Source organism: Uranotaenia lowii, chromosome 3 (genome assembly GCF_029784155.1).
Source record: "Uranotaenia lowii strain MFRU-FL chromosome 3, ASM2978415v1, whole genome shotgun sequence".
Classification (NCBI taxonomy): domain Eukaryota; kingdom Metazoa; phylum Arthropoda; class Insecta; order Diptera; family Culicidae; genus Uranotaenia; species Uranotaenia lowii.
In genome coordinates, this window is record NC_073693.1 from 268,654,733 (window position 1) to 268,669,109 (window position 14,377).

General features: G+C 35.9%; 1 protein-coding gene across 1 annotated transcript in view; it reads right to left on the reverse strand.

The window, feature by feature from the left end:
• LOC129754213 (ATP-binding cassette sub-family C member 4-like) overlaps positions 1 to 1,010 on the reverse strand; it is a 47,029-nt gene extending 46,019 nt beyond the window's left edge. The window contains exon 1 of the mRNA XM_055750118.1: positions 996 to 1,010. The gene's annotated coding sequence lies outside the window, so the exon portion shown is untranslated. The remainder of the gene's footprint in view (positions 1 to 995) is intronic.
• Between the last annotated feature and the right edge of the window lie 13,367 nt (positions 1,011 to 14,377).

Here is a 14,377-nt window from a genome sequence, read left to right on the forward strand (position 1 = left end):
CTTCTACTGTTGGCTTTTCAGTAGTATTAGTATATAACCACACAGCTCCCAAACGAGACACCCTCCTCCCCTTATGTAATGAGAATCAAAACAAAAATAATTCGACACGGGTAAAGAACAGTTTAAAATTAAAAGTCCCGAATCGGAAGTTTGCGGACTACTTAAAGCTCGTACAGCTACTTTGGATTGGAACTCATCACAATTTCACTTTTACGATGTTATCTTGGTTTACATTCCAGAAGTTCCGATACGTCGGCTCCATCAATCGATTAGGAAAGCCAATGACAGTCCAATCAAACGGACATCGCTCCTGAATTCCTTCCCCAGCGAAACGCAACAGGTTATTAACTCACGAACGAGCAGCACTCGTTATTGTTTAAACGTCATTTTGAGAACACAGAATCGCTGGAACGCCATTTGAAGTCTCTATCGGTTTTTATTGAACATAATTATCAACAGAAAGTTTTGCCTTGAGATTTTGTTGAGTTTAAAGACTTCTTCGGGTTATCTGCTACTGATTTATACGAGTGAACCATTTTTTGCAGTGGTGAGTGATACGTTGTTTTTACTCCATTGCCCTTATCTGCCACTTCTGTATTTTCGGCTTTTTAGAAGGTTGTCTATGGCCATGAACAAAGCCATTTGAATAATTTTGGACAGACTTCAAGACGACTGTTTTTTCCTACTTTCTATGCTAACACATCTAATGTTCTATCGTTAATTATCTACGGATGTTGAACAAAAAAGGGAAAAGCAAAGCCAATTGATAACCACACTGATTAGTACTGTGAACTGGAGCACAAAATCTCAAATAATTCATTTTATTTAACGCACAAATCGAACCGAAACACTTATATTCCACTAAAAGGGGCTGTGGAGATAAATAGGTCAAATGGCGCCGGTTTTCTTCACTCATAAAACCGTACGACGAACGAAGGGTAGGTGGAAGATAGAAAAATAAGACGCACCCGCGTGTGTGAGTCCATTGAACAGACCTTACCGGTGAAACAGATGTGTTCCCGATCGCGACTCGATTAAGACTAAGGGAACGAAAATTTGTTGAACGAATGATTCTCTTGGTCTCGCTTGGATTGGAATTGTCTTTACCCTACACTCACTCATTGGTTTTTATATTTATTTTCCCTATCTTCAGGGTCGCTACATTTATTTTGTGTCCAATACATGTTCGAGCTCGTTAGCAAACTTCACAACTGAATCATTATACATCTCTAGCAGACACTCATATTGATCCGAAAAAGATTATCATAATTTCAAGATATTTTTTTTTGAATTTTGTATAGTCTACGAACACTTCGATTGAAAGTCTTCAAGGTGCATAATTAGCAAGGCGTGTTCAAATCCGTTTTTATCATTACAACCCCTGTTCTATACTCGCTGTTGAACTTCTCAGTTACGGTTCGTAGCTTTTTTTTTCAACCGTTTCAAAAAAAAAAAATTACTCTCAAAGCCCTTTCCGAAAAACTTTTATGACCTTTCTTATTCTGTATAATATTCATTCCGAAAGGTGCTCCTCAAGGAAGACTTTTGAGTCTTACGTTGTTCAATGCATATCTTATGATCTTTGTAGATAAAACTCAACACGTTCCTCAATTGGATGTTTGTTTCTCTTTCTCTCTATGTGTCACACAACCATCGAAAGGCTTACCCTCCACAAGTGTCATACATCTGTTTTGTTTTCTGTTCGCATACACGATTCTGAGGAGCGACCCGGCTTTAATGGTTTTCATGTGTGCATCATATTTAATACGATTTCTCTGAGAAATTTGTGGTGTCTACTCTCAGAGATCGGCCTAATTGAAAGAGAGAAATGAAAGAGATTTTACACTCTTAATTTCGTTCGATTGTTTACAGGGTGGGAATTAATTCTGATGGATAATTATTTCTTAGTTCCGATTTCTTGTTCATATATGATTTTTCAAACAAATATTCAGCTCATGGTTATATTTTCTGATGTTTTAAAGCTTTCGTTATACAAAATTTGTTCAATCATTTTTTTTCTTTTCCTTATTCCTTTATAAAAAGAGAATTATAAAAAATCGTAAATATGTAAATATTTTTTTATTTTTTAAATGCGCGTTTTTTTTTCATTGGAATATTTTTTCAAAGTTTGTAGATTTCTTAAAACGTATGTGGTATACCTTTTTATACCGCCGGGGGTCAAATAATCCCTTACACTTTTTTCCGCCAAAATTTTGTGTTTCTCAACCGATTTTAACAAAATTTATGGTTTTGGAAAGCTTGTATCTAACGTGACTCAAATATGTTTTTACACCATATTCAGCTACAATAATTTATTTCAAAGTTATTGAATGTCGAAAAATTTTTTTTTGAAAAAACATGCTTCGGCAAAAGGTTGTAAGTCAGTTAATAAGTGCTCGAAAAAAAATTCACTTAGTTCCTGAGAAAGCTGAAGCTATATGTTGCACTTATAGAAAATTATTTTTTTTAATTTCTTAAGATCATGGCCACAAAAGTGTAAAACCGTACTTTTTATTGAATTAGTCGTTAAAGCGGTTCCAGTCACAATAATTTTTTTTGAATAGTGAATTGGAAATTGGACGTGATTTGTGACATTTTGGCATCTTTAGATTTATGAATCACGACACCCAAATTTGTTTACGGGTATTTAAAGGTAGCTGTTTTTTGAAATTTTTTTTTATCAATCTGCATTTTCTGAGACAATTCTAACAACTTAACTCGACTTTGCACAGCATTTTGAGTAGAACCATCAATAAACTACTTTTCCTGGTCGTTATTGTAAGGAGACATAAAGGCCTCTTCAAATTCGAAATTTATAAGAAGCCGACTTATACGACGGGGGTCATACCGAAGACTTCCAACCATTCGTTCCAGCGAGAGAGTCCCGGCCATTTTCACGTTCCCGGGAATCGGGAAATCTGGTTGCCTGTTTACCGGGAAATAATCAAAAATATACAAAATATATCCATTTTAATTGAAAAATGTAGCTTATCAAACTTTTCCTGCATACAAGCCCATCATTTGTTCAACATTTTCTCTTCATAAGGTTTTTTAAACTTATTTTTAATCAAATAAATCAAACCAACTATAATATAACCTGAACAGGTAAAAAAACATGTTATTTGTTTGATTTACCCAACCTTTTCTTCGTTTTTTTTCTGAACACTTTGCATAATTGTTTTTCATATGAAAAAAACGATGCCTTGGTCATTTTAAAGTTTTGCAATTCATTTGGCCTTCAAAGCCAGGAAGAAACAAATGCATGAATTAAGGTTGCCAGATTGCTCGGTTTTATCTGGGTTTTTCCGGATATTTCATGCAAAATTTGGGATAAGTCCGACCCGGTCCGGTTTCCCGGATTTCATTGATATATGCCCGAATTTTGCCCGGATTTATTCGCTTTATTTGACAAATTAATAAAATAAAAAAACAACAAACGCCTCCAAAACGAGTTTTTTGTAAGCAACTTTTACAAAAATTATCATGAAAGGTTTTTAGGGAGTCTTAAATACGATTCAAAATTTGTCGATAGAATTTGAAGACAAAACATTTTTTTCAATTTTTTTTCTTGATTTTTGTTGATGACCTTATTTCTGGATCTGCTCGGATTTTGCCAGGTTTTTATATAAAATTGCCGGGTTTGTCCGGCCTGGATACGTGCTGAAAAAATTCGGGAAACCTTAGCATAAATGTTACTTTCGAGAAAACACAATTTTTCTACATGTGCACGATTTTTCATATATTTTTCGAAGGGTTTTCGTTGAACGAAAACATGGAAATACATATAATCTTTTAAAACTTTTGTATCTATTTGAATAAAAAAAAATTGCACCAAATGGCTGCAAAATGTTTACTTCCACAGGAATCGGGATATTTTCAATGAGTTTTGTATGACTACATTTTCAGAAAGAACAGTACGAATGGAGGCTATCAGGCTTTTCAAGAGAAATAATTTCATACATGTCGGGAATTCCCGGGAATAAAAATATGATTCCCGAGTTTTTCAAATTCCCGGGAAATCCCGAGATGGGCACTCTAGTTCCAGCACAAGATGACAGCCTTCCATCATTACTAAACATTTTTATAAGGGACCCATTCTTCGACGAATACTATGACCCTCGTAGTACGATCCTGCCAGTAATTTCTTCGTGTGATCAGTCGGACATCGTCCTGTAGATAGGCAACATCGAGCCCGAAACCGGTCGAAAAAAAAGGTAATTTTGAATCTTTTTTTCCGTTTGAAAGAACGTTAAGTGCTGTGTCCTGTAATACGTCGTGTGTAAATTGTGTATCAAATTGATAGCTGACAAAACCTTTGATTATTCAAAGAATTACTGTGTGTGAGTGGTGGAAAAGTATGAAAACACTGTCAAAAATGTTCACAAAGTTCAAACCAAGCGTTGGAATGAAGCACATGATTGACAACTACAGTTGTCAAGGAAGTCAAGTCTCAAACCAGCATTTTTTAATTTGAAAACTTTGGTTTTTGTTATTTTAAAAGCCTGAATAGAGAAATCTTGTATGTACCCTCCACAACCTACGATCTACACTAACCGATTATACTTTAAGTTCAATCTCATGATGGTTTTTCTTCGTTTTTGTCAGATTTTGGCAGCAAAAATTCCACTAAAAACGCTTTAAAGTTACTCAAAAATAATCAAGTTTTATCAATTTTGAAACAGCTGTATCCACTAAATTGCCCTCAGTTTCTTTCGAAAGAAAAGTATTTAACCGAAAAGTAGCAGAAATTATAGGAGAAGAAGAAAGTATTTAGATCAAACGAATGGTTTTTGAAATACACGAATTCGTAACTGTCCCATTTCTAAAAGAACTAAGCTTCAGGTAAGAAAAAAACAATAATTTAGCTGATAATACCTAGAATTGGGTAGGAAATAGTGCAACACTACCAGACAACACCCAAAATAGAGTAGGTAGACAGACAAAAAAAGGTTTAGGTTTAAAAGGGCTACCTTATTTTATTTACATAGTATTCCGTCTCACGACATAACTTGACGAACATAATTCCTAAAATTCACTCGGTTCATAGCAACCGTTCTCCAATTTCTTGGGCACCCCACGTTCGCCAGATCACGCTCCACTTGGTCTAACCACCTCGCTCGTCTTGTTCCTACCGGATTCGTAGCGAACACCTGTTTTGCAGGACAGTCGTCCGGCATTCTCGCAACATGTCCCGCCCAGCGTATCCGGCCAGCCTTAACCACCTTCTGGATACTGGGTTCGCCGTAGAGTCGCGCGAGCTCGTGGTTCATCCTTCGCCTCCACACTCCGTTCTCCTGTACGCCGCCAAAGATGGTTCTTAACACTCGTCGCTCGAATACTCCGAGTGTACGCAGGTCCTCCTCGAGCAATATCCATGTCTCGTGCCCGTAGAGAACAACCGGTCTAATGAGCGTCATATACAGGTTACACTTCGTGCGAGGACTAAGTCTTCTCGACCGCAGTTGCTTGTGGAGTCCATAGTAGGCACGACTTCCGCTGATAATTCGCCTCCGGATCTCACGGCTGGTGTCATTGTCTGCGGTCACCAGTGAGCCGAGATAGACAAAGTCTTCGACTATCTCCAGCTCGTCGCCATCGATCGTGACCTTGTTATTACTGGACAAGCGGGTTCGGTCGGCCTCGGATCCGCACGCCAGCATGTACTTCGTCTTGGACGTATTAATCATCAACCCAATCCTTCCTGCTTCGCGTTTCAGTTTGCGGTAGATCTCCTCCACCGCCGCAGATGATCTGCCGACTATATCAATGTCATCGGCAAAGCAGATAAGTTGACTGGATCTGTTGAAAATCGTGCCCCGCATTTCGCCCACCGCTCGTCGAATAACACCTTCTAGCGCCACGTTGAACATCATGCAGGATAGACCATCACCTTGTCGAAGCCCCCTGCGCGATTCGAATGAACTCGACAATTCACCCGAGATCCGCACACAGCACTGCGTTCCATCCATCGTCGCCTTGATCAGTCTGATCAGCTTCCCGGAAAAGCCGTTCTCGTCCATGATTTTCCATAGCTCGTTACGGTCGATCGTGTCGTATGCGGCTTCGAAGTCGATGAATAGATGGTGCGTAGGGACTTGGTGTTCCCGGCATTTTTGGAGGATTTGCCGTAATGTGAATATCTGGTCCGTCGTTGACCGTCCCTCCATGAAGCCGGCCTGATGACTTCCCACGAATCTGTTTGCTTGTGGCGTTAGGCGGCGGAGTAGGATTCGGGACAACACTTTGTAGGCGGCATTGAGGACAGTGATCGCTCGGTAGTTCTCACAGTCCAGTTTGTCGCCCTTCTTGTAGATGGGGCATATTAGGTTTTTGCTACCTGTTAATAGCTTTCCTAACTCGGATAATTTAAAGGAGAGAACGCTCACTGAAGAAGATAGTAAATTGTAATCGAAATACCGGTATCAAAACTTTTCTTATACCGTGGTTGAACTAAAGGAAATCTTTCGATTGCTTTGATTCATCGGATTCAGATTTTGATCAAAATCCGGAACCCGAGTCTGATTCTGAAACGAAACCTGATCCTGACCCAGAACTGAAACTCGATCCTGACTCTGATCCGGCCCTAATGCTGATCCGAAAACTGATCTTGATCGTTATCGCGATCTTGATCTGGAACCTTCTCTCTCAGTTTGGAATCTGATCTGGATCCTGGTCTGAATCCTAGATCCTTGTTTCTGTTTCAAATTCTGTTCCTGGATGCTATCCTGGATTCTTATCCTGAATCCTGACACTCATTCTTATTGCAATTCAATGATACCTCAATCTGTTTTCAATCTTAACCCTGATCTGGCAGCTAATTCTCACCTTGGATCTCGATCCTGGATATCCTAATTCTGATCTGGAAAGAGACCTAGATCCTGTTTTTGGATGCTTATACTGATTCAGAAACTGACGCTGATCTAGAACAGGATCGAGATTTAAGCCCTATCTTGATGGGTGGTGTACTGCCCCTACTTTCACAACAATCCCATATGCAAAATCGAGCAAGAGAGAAAATCAGCTTGTTCTATTTTGGAATATATTTTTAAATTGAAACCACAACTTTCAGCATAAAATCGTTTATTGAAATGTGTTCTAGGTTGTCATAATAAATCGTAGGACCTGAAATTTTAAAAATTGGGCAATTGGTAAGGTCTAGAGCATCATTTTTGTTTATTGTGGGACTGTTATGCGAGCATATTTGAGACCTTTTTTAAAATCAACTCGCATAACAGTCCCACACAGACTTTTCAAAACTTAAATTTGATCAATTCTAAACTTCTGAAATCAATTTAAAAAAATAGAAACATACTTGTGAATTCCACATTGTAAATTGAATCCTGTCATGATTTTTAGTTGTTTCTGATAGTTTTTCTCATAGGAAGCCTCCTTCCTTCATTTTAGCCTGCCTTCAAAAACTAGTGTGCATAGTTCGACATCAAGTGAGTTGAACATTTTATAAATGACTTAAAAACGATAAATCAAAGATTATATCATCGAAAGAAACATAGTAAGGTAACTACATCCGTGGTATTTCACATATGGGACTGTTTTGCGGGTATTTTCCGTAGAGGACACCCGATCAGGAGGGAAAAACAAAATTCTATCAAAATGAGATATTTTGATACTTATTTTTTTCTATCTAAATGAGTTATAATTCAGTACTCGTAGGATGTTAAAATATCTCAAATTATATCAAAAAATCTATACGATCATAGCTAAATTATATCAGTTTTTGATATGCTCCTATCAAGATTATATCTGGTTCAGATAGCATAGTTTGATATTGGACAGAACAAATTATATCAAAATTATAACTTATCAAGATATGAGTGCTTCAAGAAAATTTTCTAGTGGAAGGTCAATAAACCACATTATTTGTAAAACCATGCCCCATTTTTAGTTTCCCAAAAATTTAATTCAATTTTATGAATCTGTTGAGCGAAACTCGTTAATGTAAGGTTTGAGCCGTTGACTTCGATGTCCGTGTTTCAGAAAAAGTTGTACGTATATCAAAATAAGATATAATCATTTTATTTTAGGACAATCCGAAAAAAAATCTTGATCATTGAATATGAGCTCAACTTCATTCAAGTTTGTCAATCAGAATAAGATATAATTCAGATTAGAGAAACTTAAAATCGAAATTTTGGAGTACTTAATTATAACTGAATCAGATGTAAATATCTTGGTGAGATACGTTTGAGTTATTATTTTGATATGCTCTTCTGATCGGGCAGTCACGAGTTGTTTTTTTTCGAAATTTGTAGAACAAAATCTCTTTTTTTTATTGTGTTATATTGAAGTTCAATGTTCAAAATGACGGACTGTCAGGTTAGATGAAAAATGACGAAAATTCATATGGGTCTGTTATTCGAGTATGGGCAGTGTATGACATTAAAAAAATTTGATATTTGCTCCAGCCTTATTCGAAATATTGAGAAAGAGATGGGATTTTTTTTTATTTACGACACTTTCATTTATTCATTTATTTAACATGTAGTTTAAGGTAATTCAATTCCTTTTTTTGTTACTACACTTCGTGCTTCAAAGTTATAAAAAAGATCATACTTAAACTAATTTTTCTCTTCGTGTTTGTTTTATTATTTTACTTACTGGTCCCCCCCGTTGAAAAAGCTATGACACTCTCTTCGAAAGACGTTAAGATTATTGCAGTTTTTTAAACTGTTCGGAAGACTATTCCAAACAGATATGCCCCTGACAAGTAATGTTCTACTGTAGCTTTCAGTGTGATGACGAGGTATTTTAAAATGAAGAATGCGTGTGCTTCTCAAGCGAATAAACTTTTCATGTAAGTAGGGTGGACTTTCTGCGGTTATGACTTTATAGATGAAGATAACAGTTCTTAGTTTATAGAAATTATCAAAAGGCGTACTCAAAATATGCGTTTGATGGTGACTAACTCCATGGTAACGAGATAGGTTAAAGGTAAATCGGATGCAGCAATGTAATGCAATTTTAAGTCGGTTCATTAGCATTAAAGGAGCACCAACTAACAATTCTGCCCCAAAAACGAAGTGTGGAAGTATAAGAGATTTAACCAACTTCATTTTGGTACTAACCGGTAAGAAATATGATGTCAGTCTTAGCATGCGTAGCGTTTTATAAATTTTTGAGCATTGGGCATTAACAAATGCAGTCCATTGCAAATTATTTTGAATTACAACTCCTAAATTAATAGCTTTCTCTACGTACCCGATAGTGTCGTTACCTATTTTAAGCGGTGGTAAATTTGAAGTGTTATAGAATGAGGGGAAAAACATAGCTTTGGTTTTGTCACTATTGATAGGTAATTGGTTCCTTTGGGACCATCTATAAACATTTTCTAAGTCCGAGTTCATGGCATCAAGCAGAAGTCCGGGCTGATAACTCGGATTCGAAAGATAAATTTGAACATCATCAGCGAACAAATGAATGTTGCTTCTCCTGCAAGACATAGGCAAATCGTTGATGAACATGGAAAATAGAATCGGTCCTAAAATTGATCCTTGTGGAACTCCCGAAATCACCGGAGCGGCGCTTGATCGCGAACCGTTACAAATAACAAACTGACTTCGATTTCCTAAATATGAATCTAACAACGATACGGCACTTCGCGAAAACATGAATTGGTGTGAAAGCTTATTTAGAAGTTTAACGTGTGAAACTCTATCGAATGCTTTAGAGAAGTCTATCATCAACAAGATCGATAGTTGTTTCTTATCAACTGCACTATGGATATCATCAATCACTTTAGCAACAGCGGTTGTTGTATTATGCTTTGTTCTAAAACCTGATTGATATTTACTGAGAAGGTTAAAAGTATTAAGAAAAGTTTGGATTTGTAATTTTAGTATACGCTCGAACACCTTTGAAAGAACACTTAGAATGCTTATTGGACGTAGATTTGAAATATCTTTGCTATTAGATTTTTTCTTCAAAGGCAATATTTTAGAAACCTTCCATGCTCTAGGAAACTTACTGGTCCTTATGATGGTGTTGAAAAGCTTACACAGGGGATACCTTAGAGATGGTAGAAGAATTTTAATGAATTTAAGCGGAATTTCATCTGGACCTGTAGCATTAGATTTAATCGAGTTTGCAGCTAATATTACGTCGTTAGTGTCAATTGTAGTAAAACGGAAACCATTTACATTCAATGGTAAAATCGGTAAAAAAGAATCCTCAGCGATAAAATTTGAAGCGAAGTATTGATTAATCTGGTCACTAGAATTACTAAAGATTTCATCACGATTGGGGCTAGGGTTCTGTATTAGCTTCAATCTTTTCCATAGTTGTTTTGGGTTTGATGTTTGTAGTCGATTTGAAACCGAATCTATCTTGGCACGCTTGATTTTATTTGTCACTAAATTTCGTAATCTCTTGTAATGCTCAAAATCGTCTTGCAATTTAGATCTAACCCAGCATCGATAAGCAACATCCCGGTTGCTCATAGCGTTTCGAATGTCCTGATTGAACCAAGGATTTTTCTTAGGGGAACTTCTCTTAAGCGGGACGAATTTCTCAAAAAGATCTAATATGAACCTGTTCATTATTTCGAGCAGGATATCGGGGTCATCAATCCGATCACAGAAAGACCAGTCATAAGAATCGAAGGTAGAAGGTAGGAGGCTTGCTGGGATTATGGAATTTAAGTTTTTTTTAAAGAGTATTTTTTCTTCAAAGCTATAGCATGGTTTTTTTGCTGCATTTGACACATGTCTAAAATAATTGATATCTGTAACATGTAGATACTACTCATGGTGGATTAGAATTGGATTTTTTTTATTTAATCTAACTTTTTAAATTCAATTGGGATGTGTTCTATAAATTGTTTTTTAGGGAAATCTTTTAGCATCCAAAGGATCTTCCATCATGTGATACAGCTGAGTTGTTTAACTCAGTTGAATAAAGGCTGTGTTATATTCATGATTTCAAACATTCACCAAACGCAGAAAAACCAATGCGATTCAAACTAAATTCACATCGATTCGACTTCGTATCTAACGCCTGAAACGCCTCGTTTTGATTAGCAAGTTGACGATTGTTTCGGAAAATTTGGTCAAATTCCTTCGTAAGCTTACTCCTTTATAAGCATGTTTTCGCTGTTCCCACATTTTCACCAACTATTCAATTTCTTCTACTCAAAGCGCTCAAGCTTTGATCTTTCCACCTATAATACTTTCATGTTCTTTCTAAATATTCTACCTTGAATTTTCACAACTCGCCGAAATGCCAAAAATTAAAATAAGAATGTTCCCATTAACGAATTCCTTGAGCGGAAACAAGTAGTTCAGTCAGATACCTCGTGGACAGAAAAATGCGATTGTTTGCCCCTCTGTAGACAAACGTGGAAATTTGGTTGACTCTATTTCATGTTCTGTTTTTCGATCTAACTTTTTTGTTTGATAAAATTTTTAGTTCTTTATATTAATTAAAATGATTTATTTCACCAACAAATGAACCTTTACTGAATGAAAAACATTTTCGAAATACACCAATCACTTTTCAAAGACGACTAGGAGTGGGTATTTAGCACTCAATCAACCTTCTTCTTCATTTGGTTCAGAGAAATCAAAAGATCATCAAAAAGAATAATTCCCGACCGAGCAAACTCTGAAGCCTGTATCGATCTAATATATAAAGATGAGTTGGACTATATATGTTTGTTTGTTTGTATGCACCTTATACAAATCCACACCGCTGAACCGATCAGCCTGAAATTTGGTACAGAGATGTATTTGGAACAGGGTAAGGTTTTAGTGATAGTTCTGAGCCCCTCCCACCTAAGAAAAGGGACCCTCCCATACAACTTTCGTTTTTATCTCCACAAATCAAAAGTCATGGCACCCATTTGGCAGCCGATTTTCGTTTCCTTTGGCGGGTTGTTTTAATCATCACCATGTGCTGAGCATTAGAAACGACCATCCAGAGTTTACGTGTACCTACTGGATAGCAAATCAAAGCTTGCTTGGCATTAAAAATTTGAAAGGGGAAATTTTGGCGGATGTTTTTTTTTTCCTTCTACTATTTGAAGCACGTGGAACCGGTCGAGATATTTGGATGCAATAATGAGCCTACATGTTGGACTGAAAAATACTACAAACCTGTTAGGATTATATTCACTAAAATTATAGTGGCTTTCAAAGTGCTCTTTACCACTGCTGGGGGGTTTTGAGGGTCTACAAAATACATACAGTGAACTAAACAGTGAACAAAAAGTTCACTTCTTCAGCTGAATAGCTATTTGGACTGAGTGCTGAAAAACTTATGATCCGATTTTTATAAATTCTAGCTTTCAAGAGCGAACCATTTTCATATTTTTGGAATTCCTCATAGAGAAAGAAACATTTATGAGATTCAAAGTTATAAGTCTAAGGCTACGATTTAAACGCTTCGATAGACTCCGAGGAATTGAAATGGGGGACTCGAAAATTGATAAGATAATTTAATCAGAGCGTTTGAGTTTTATACAATTCAATTTAATTGGCCAATTTCTAACTTTTGATTATCATTGATGACCAATGTAGTCGATTCTAACATTCAATTTTGAGAAAATTTATTGTAAAACTGTTTAGTACTGCGAATTCAAACAAATGAAATCTTAAAATTTTAACTTTGATTACTCTTCAAGATTATTAATGGGATGTTTGTGAATAGAAATGAAATGCAGAAACAGAACTCAAATAAAACATTTTTTCATAACATTGAAATGGTGATTCCGGTTCAGAGATGATTTGTTTTCGATAACTTCAAATAACTATTAGCGGAACCTTCAACATTTAAGGTAAACTAATAATAAAACTATGAAATTAAAAAGCGAAAAAATACATCCATTCAATTGAAAACATGCAAAGTGAGTTTTCAACATGGTTCAATAAAGTTCAGAGGTCTTTTTAGAAATATCAATGTAAATAAAATTTAAATATACCATTGTACAGGGAGATCATCCATCTTGAAAAGTGGGATAATCTCCAACAGAGATTTTCATTAGATAGGAGACGAGAAAGATAAAAACACAGTTTGATCTTTTGAAAATAAACATATAAGGCCAAATCTATTCAAGATTCTTAAAAAATGATGGTTGTAAAACATGTTTTTAATGAGAGGATGAATTGGCATTCAAGGAAAATTGTTTTGAATTTCGATTAATTAAAACCTCATAACTACAATTTACTTTTAATAAAATGAAAACGATAAGCACAGTGAATAATCTCACGAAAAACTTTAAAAAGGCTAACACAACTTTCATGGCCAAACTTAAGCCAAATTTCTTATAATGATAAATATAAAGCTTCCAAAATTTCGAAAGGTCAAACGATTCACTTTGATTTTTATTTTATGTGAACCCGAGCAAAGCCGGGTAAAATCTGCTAGTACCAAATATTAACTAAAACCAGCTACCAATGCCAAAATTATAGCAAAATTTAGTATCGAAATTTTTCTCGATGGTAAAATAAGTTTCCTTGAAGCATCTACATATATGTCAACTTAAGTATTCTATTTTTTGAAAAATCAGATTGATTTAATTAGGTGTTAAAAATAAAAACGAACAAAAAATTTGTTCGTTACGCATAGCGAGTGTTAATTTTTAAATCATTGCAAAAATAGGCATCATTGAGGTATCATTATTTTGAATACTGAAGTTACTTCTTTTCTTCTATTTAACTATTCCTAATAGTTAAGTTTCTGCGACTGTTACGGCCCTCTACTACCTTACTAACCTAGTGAAATGAAGAAACTCGGCACATAATATTATGGTCATCTTTTGGTCATGGGTAAAAAATAGAAATTATTTTAACGTCTACCTCATAGAATTATAATGTGAAATTTTAATTCTGGTTCTTATTCTCGGTGCTTCATATTTTTGAATAAACAACGATAGAATCAAAATCACCCTGATTTTGCTTGTTAGATATGACTGAAGAATCAAGTGTCCTGAATTCTCCCTATAGTATTTTAGTATTTTTTTTATGAATTCAAGTATTAGTTACGAATTGCAGTAATGATAATTTTGAACACCCCTAATATGCTCTTCGCGTCTCGATCCACACCTCAGACATGTCAGCATCATCATATATCATATGAATAACAAAACTAAATTAAGCTCAATTGATATGGCGGCACGCCAAACGTTCTTCCTTAATCAGTCAATTGCTTCGCGGCGGACAGCAAAATGATCATCGACTCAATATGTGCATCTCTCGCCCTCCCAGTGAGATCCAATTTGTCTACAAAGTTGATGCCACCAATATGGCTGACGCGTGATCATTTTGCGTACAATCGTTTTTTCGCATATGCCATAATATTATACTATGGAAGCTAAAGCCGGCAGCTGAGATGATTGGATAACCGCAATTTGCTGCCTCATGCTGAT